This window comes from Trichechus manatus, unplaced genomic scaffold, assembly GCF_000243295.1.
Source record: "Trichechus manatus latirostris isolate Lorelei unplaced genomic scaffold, TriManLat1.0 scaffold00155, whole genome shotgun sequence".
Taxonomy (NCBI): Eukaryota; Metazoa; Chordata; class Mammalia; order Sirenia; family Trichechidae; genus Trichechus; species Trichechus manatus.
In genome coordinates, this window is record NW_004444091.1 from 3,885,727 (window position 1) to 3,891,834 (window position 6,108).

The window sequence follows — 6,108 nt, forward strand, 5'->3', positions numbered from 1 at the left end:
TGAGCTAGTTTGATTATTGGCTTCCTTGAAGCTCTCACGTCCTGCCTCCAGGTGGCTAGACCTGTTACTAGGTATGTGAGCCCAGGAGTCTGTTTACTTTTCTTGTGTGGATTCAGCTCAGGTGTCCAGGTCGTTGGTCACTGAGTGTGCGGTGCAGGCTCTCACCTGCAGTCCTAGATGGGCAGGGTGATTGGAGTAGGCACAGATATGTGGCTGCCGTAGGGGGTCATGTGCCGATCAAGGCAACGGACTACTGTCCCTGAGTGTCTGGGTGGAAGGCGTGTCCCTGTTCCATACAGCGCATAGGTAGGTGGATTTTGCAGTTGGTCTATGGGCACCCAGTGCTGTCGGCTATAAGGACTGGGAGTCACCACTTATTCTTGGACCCCTGTCATGAGTGGTTTGGTGGAGTAAGTGGAGCCACCAGTCCTCAGGCCCCTGATGTGGGTAGGTGAGGACCCTGCTTAATGGGCAGGGTGGTGTCAAATGTCATGAATCTGCCACTCCCCCCTTATAACCGATACAGATGAAAATAGGTTTCAGGAATATACCCTGTTGTACTATGATAATGAGGGCCTACGCTATTGAAATGGGCTCACACAGGTCTATACAGGCTGAAAGGCATTCAAAGTCCATGGACCCCTTTTGCCTGTGCCTAGGCAAAGGGGATGTGCCTGCCCTGAGTTGCCAGCTTAGGGGAGCTGGAGAGTATCTTTTTCTGTTTGTTAATTTGTTCCCTCTCCAAAGCCAGGAGAATAACTCAGGGTGCAGGATGAGTCCTCCTTCTGGCCCAGGGAGCACAGCAGTTGCAGAAGCCGGACCAGGACCCAGAGCAGAGCAGGGAGGGGGCAGGTAAATGGGAGAGAGGAACTTCCCAAAAGTGCGGGTTTCTTACATCCGTGCGGTAGGTTAGATACATGTACTTATCTTTTGCCAGTTGAGCACCAATTTTCTGGTTCTGGAGGCTTGAGCAGACTCTCTGCTGCTCGGTCTCTTCCAATGTGGAAAACATGTCCTGAGCACCACCGCTTGCTTCACCCTTTGTGTGCTAGCCGATCCAGCCTGCAGTGTGCCGTTGCCAGCCAGGTCAGGCCTGGCAACTCCTCACTGCTTCTGAACCATCTCTCCCTCCCCCTCCTGCTAAGTCCGATTCCTTAACTTTGTCTTTGATGTTCAGGGCCTGTAATCAATTCACTTGTTTTTTCAGGTCTGTGTTGTAAGAGGGACCACAGGAAGCATCTGACTACTCTGCCACCTTGACCCCGCCTCCAGTTCCCCACATTTTGACTACCAACTTTTTAGTCTGCTAAGTAATGGTGTTTTAAAAAGCACTATTGTCTTCATTCATGAAAGGACGGACATTTGAATACCAGAAATGTAGGAAGCCATGGTCATTAAGAGTTTGATGAAAAACTCCTTTGTCACCCTTTGATTCATTTCCCCATAAATCAACTATCACTTTGTCAAGGCCCCTATGTAAGACGAGTTCTCTAAGGAGCCTCTGTGCATCAGACCAGAATGGACCAGACAGGCCTCTGTGTTGCCAAGTGCTCCTCCATTCTCATAATACCTGAAGCCTCTTCCCAATTTTAGAGTGAGGCTTGATGGGGTAGTTATTTGAAAATACCGCAAGGAAATGACATGGAGTAACTAAAGAAACAACAATAATAAGACGTTCACTTTATGTGTAATTATAAAAGATGCACATGTCCTGGTCCAGGCACAGGGTGTCCTGGAACCCTGAGAGCCACCTCATGAGGCAAGTGCCCTCTATATGGTGCAGGAGAGAGACAGCCAAGACTTGGACAGCCCACAGTCTCCCAACTAGAAAGAGCAGGCTTGGGCACCAACCCTGGCCCTGGAATCCCAACACTTGCTCTCCCAGTCCCTGAAACGCACTCTCAGAGATGTGAGAGGAACATGCTGGAGAAGGCTGCATTTTGAAACGGGCATCCATGGCTCACTCAAGTAGTTCCTGTCAAGGGTAGGATTTAGACTCACCGCAGTATTTTCTTACTGTAAAGTAAAATATATTCATAGTAGAAACTTGGGAAGATAGAAGTGAGGAACAGAAGGGAATAAAAAACACAAATGATATCACACAAAAGATAACCATCATTAACAGTTGAAAGTATTTCTTCCTCATTCCTTCTTGCACACCTACATACCTATATTTTTCAAAACTGTAATTAAACTATAATTATTTTATTCTGATAAACTAAGGAAAGAGTAATGAGCAGTGTGTGGGAAGGGGTTAGGGAGCAAATCCCACAGACTATGACATGGACTTTGTGTTTTATGTCACCTATCGGTCTGCAGGTGAGTCTCCTGTTTGCTCAGCTCAATGTTAGTTCACATTTGGTTACTAGAATATTCTGACCGTTTGTACCCTGCAGAGGTGTAAAGGCAAGCCTACCTGGGCTCCATTCAGTGGTCTGTGTGAATTCCTGGGTCTTAGAAAACTTGTTGGGCTCCTGCTGTGTAGGAGTCAGCGTGCCATGGACTTCACTGTCAGGGATTGTAGAGGAGGACACACACACGTGGCTGCAGGGCCCTGCTGTCTGACGAGAGTCACCTGCAGGTGCACTTACTTCCATTCTGCCAGGGGGACAATGGAGACGGGCTCAGTGAGGAGGGCAGACCCAGCCAGTGAATTGTTTCCCTGCAAACAAGCCTATGGGCTGCCACCTGGCTTTACATAAATGATGCTCACCCAAGTCATCCTCCCTCCTAGAGGACTCACTTGGCCAGGATAATCAGTTCACAAAATGTGGTACATACATACAATTTTATGGAATATTATTCCATAATGTTGGAATTTTATTCAGCCATAAAGAGAAATGAAATTCTGATACATGCTATGACATGATGAACCTTGAAACATTATGCTGAGTGAAATAAGTCTGTTACAAAAGGCCATGTATTGTCTGATTCCACTTATATGAATATCCAGAATAGGCAAATCCATAGAGACAGTATGTTAGTGGTTGTAAGGATATAGGGGAAAAGGAGAATGGGGAGTGATGGCTTAATGGGCATGGGGTTTGTTCGAGGGCATGATGAAAGTGTTCTGGAATTAGATAGTGGTGATGGTTGCACAACCGTGTGAATATACTAAAACCCACAGAACTGTACATTTTAAAATGGTGAATTTTATGGTATGTGAATTATACCTCAGTAAAAAAAAAGTGGCAGAAATGTATGCAAGGATAATTAAAAGAATTAGATGTCACTGCATTTTTGAGAGGATATCAATTTAACTGTAAATTAAAAAGAAAAAGAAAAAAAGAACACTTTTTTTCTGTTTCCTGTTTGGTAAAATGGAGATAGCCACCCCTGCTCCCCAGGTTGCTGTGGGAACAAGATGAGAGGTGTGTGAACATTATCAATGGAGCCAGAGCCCAGGGTCTCCTCCCTCCTGGCATCCAAGAAGTCATGACTCTGATGCTGGACACCTCTCACACTGCTGCATTTAGTCCTCACAGATGTTAGTGAAAGGTGCTTACAATCACCCCTTATTGATAGGAGATGTGGCAATGAGGGCACAGGCCTGGGATTCCATGGCTGCAACCAGAAGAGCTGGGACTAGAGCCAGGTCTGTGGAGCTTCGGCATGGATGCTCTCGGGCTTCCCTTCGGCCTCACTCAGGGAATGGTCCTTGTGCAAGCTGCTTTGTTTTATGGGTCAGTGGGTATCTCTAATGGATGCATATAGATTAGGCATTCAGACTCTTCCCCCTCCCCTTTTTCTTTTTATTGTGGTGAAAATATGCACAGCAGAACATACACCAATTCAACAGTTTCTACATATGTAGTTCAGTAACTGACTACATTCTTTGTTGTGCAGCTCTTCTCACAATCCTTTTCCAAATCATTGCACCACCATCAACTTAATGCCCTCTAAGCAAAAACTGTCCCTTTCCCCTTCTCTCTCACCCCTGGTAACCACTATTAATTTTTCGTTTCTATATATTTTCTTATTACAAGTGAAACCATAGAGGAGCATTTGTCCTTTTGTGACTGACTTATTTCACTCAGCATAATGTTTTAAAGGTTTGTCCACGTCAGGACTTCATTTCTCTTTAGGGCTAAGTAATACTCCATGTATATATAGACCACATTTTGTTTATCCATTCATCTGTTGAGGGACATTCCACCTTTTGGCTATTGTGAAAAGTGCTGCTGTGAACATTGCTATAGTGGATTCTGTTTGTGCTCCTGCTTTCACTTCTTCTAGGTATATACCTAGGAGTGGGATTGCTGGGTCATATGGTAGTTCTATGTTCAGTGTTTTTTGTTGTTGAAAATATACATGGCAGAACATACACCAATTCAACAGTTTCTGCACATACAATTCAGTGACACTGATTACATTCTTCAAGTTGTGCAACCATTCTCACTCTCCTTCTCTGAGTTGCTCCTCCCTCATTCACATCAACTCATTGTCCCTGAGGTTCCTGTCTAACTTTCAAGTTGCTGTTGTCAATTTGATCCCGTATAGATAGTTCTTAAAAGAGCATAATGCTCAAGGCAGACATTTTTTACTAGTTAAGCTAATCTATTATTTGGTTTTAAGAAGACTTCAGGGGATATTTTTTGTTTAAGGCTTAAAGATGATCTCAGGGCAATAGTTTCAGGGGTTCCTCCAGCCTTCATGGATCCAGAAAGTCTGGAGTCCATGGGAATTTGAAATTCTGTTCTGCATTTTCCCCTTTTTGATCTGAATTCTTCTATAGAATCTTCGATCAAAATGTTCAGTAATAGTAGCCGGACGTGTTCAACTTTTTGAAAACCACCGAACTGTTTTCTACAGTGGCTATGCCATTTTACGTTTCCACCAGTAATGGATGAGGGTTTCTGCTTCTCCACAACCTCACCAATGCCTACTGTTTTCCGTTTCTTAATAAATGTTTTACTGTGATTTTAGAGAAAATTTACATAGCAAATTAGGTTCTCTTCGTTTTCTTTTTTTTTTTTTCTTTTTTTGATCATTGCCATTCTTGTAGGGTGAAGTGGTATCTCATTGTGGTTTTGATTTGCCTCTCCCTAATGGCTAATATATGAGTCAGAATCGACTCCATGGCAATGGGTTTAGTTAGTTTTTTTCTTTTTTTTTTTTTTGACTAATGATATTTAGCATCTTTTAATGTGCTTGTTGGCCATTTGAATATACTCCTTGGTGAAATGTCTCTTTTGATTGAGTTGTTTGTCTTTTTTTTTTGTTAAGTCGTAAAAGTATTTTATATATTTTGGATGTTAGACCCTTATTGGATATATGGTTCCTGCAAATATTCTCCCAATCTGTAAGTTGTTTTTTCACTTTTTTGATAAAGTCCTTTGATGAACAAAAGTATTTAAATTTTTATTTTGTCTTTTGCTGCTCCTGCTCTTGTTGTCATGTCTGATAGCCCATCACTAAAAACTAGGTCCCATAGCTTTCCCCCTACATTTTCTTCTAAGAATTTTATAGTTTTACTTTTCACATGTAGGTCCTTGATCCATTTTGAATTGGTTTTGGGTTACAGTATAAGACTGGATCCTGATTCATTCTGCTGCATGTGGAAATCTAATTTTCCCAGCACCATTTATTGAAGAGAGTCTTCCTTCCCCATTGAATAGATTTAGCACCCTTTATGAGAATCACTTGACCACAGATGTATGGATTTATTTCTGGACTCTCAATTCTATTCCATTTGTCTATATGTCTATTATTATACCAGTACCAGTTTGCTTTAATTACTATGGATTTGTAGTATTTTTTTAAATTTAATTTAATTTTTGGTGAAAAAATACACAGCAAAACCCACTCCCATTTCACAGTTTCTAGACATAATGATCAGTGACATTGGTTACATTTCTTTACACTGTATCAACATTCTCATCATTTCTGTCCTAGTTTTTCACTCCCGTTTACTTAATCTCCCTGCCCCCCAAACTTCTCATCTATGCTTTAAATTAGCTGTTGACCCTTTCATCTTATACCATCTTTTTTTTCTTCTTTTTTTTTATTGTACTTCAGGTGAAGGCTTACAGAACCAATAGTTTCTCATGAAACAGTAGTACACATGTTGTTTTATGACATTGGTTAACAACCCCACAACATATCAAC

At 42.2% G+C, this 6,108-nt stretch overlaps 1 protein-coding gene across 1 annotated transcript in view; it reads right to left on the reverse strand.

Moving 5' to 3' along the window:
* Nucleotides 1-1,888: 1,888 nt before the first annotated feature.
* Nucleotides 1,889-6,108, reverse strand: part of MYO1G (myosin IG) — a 35,219-nt gene continuing 30,999 nt past the window's right edge. The window contains exons 21-22 of the transcript XR_002825593.1: nucleotides 2,417-2,598; nucleotides 1,889-2,016 (exon numbers count right to left, since the gene is read on the reverse strand). The gene's annotated coding sequence lies outside the window, so the exon portion shown is untranslated. The remainder of the gene's footprint in view (nucleotides 2,017-2,416; nucleotides 2,599-6,108) is intronic.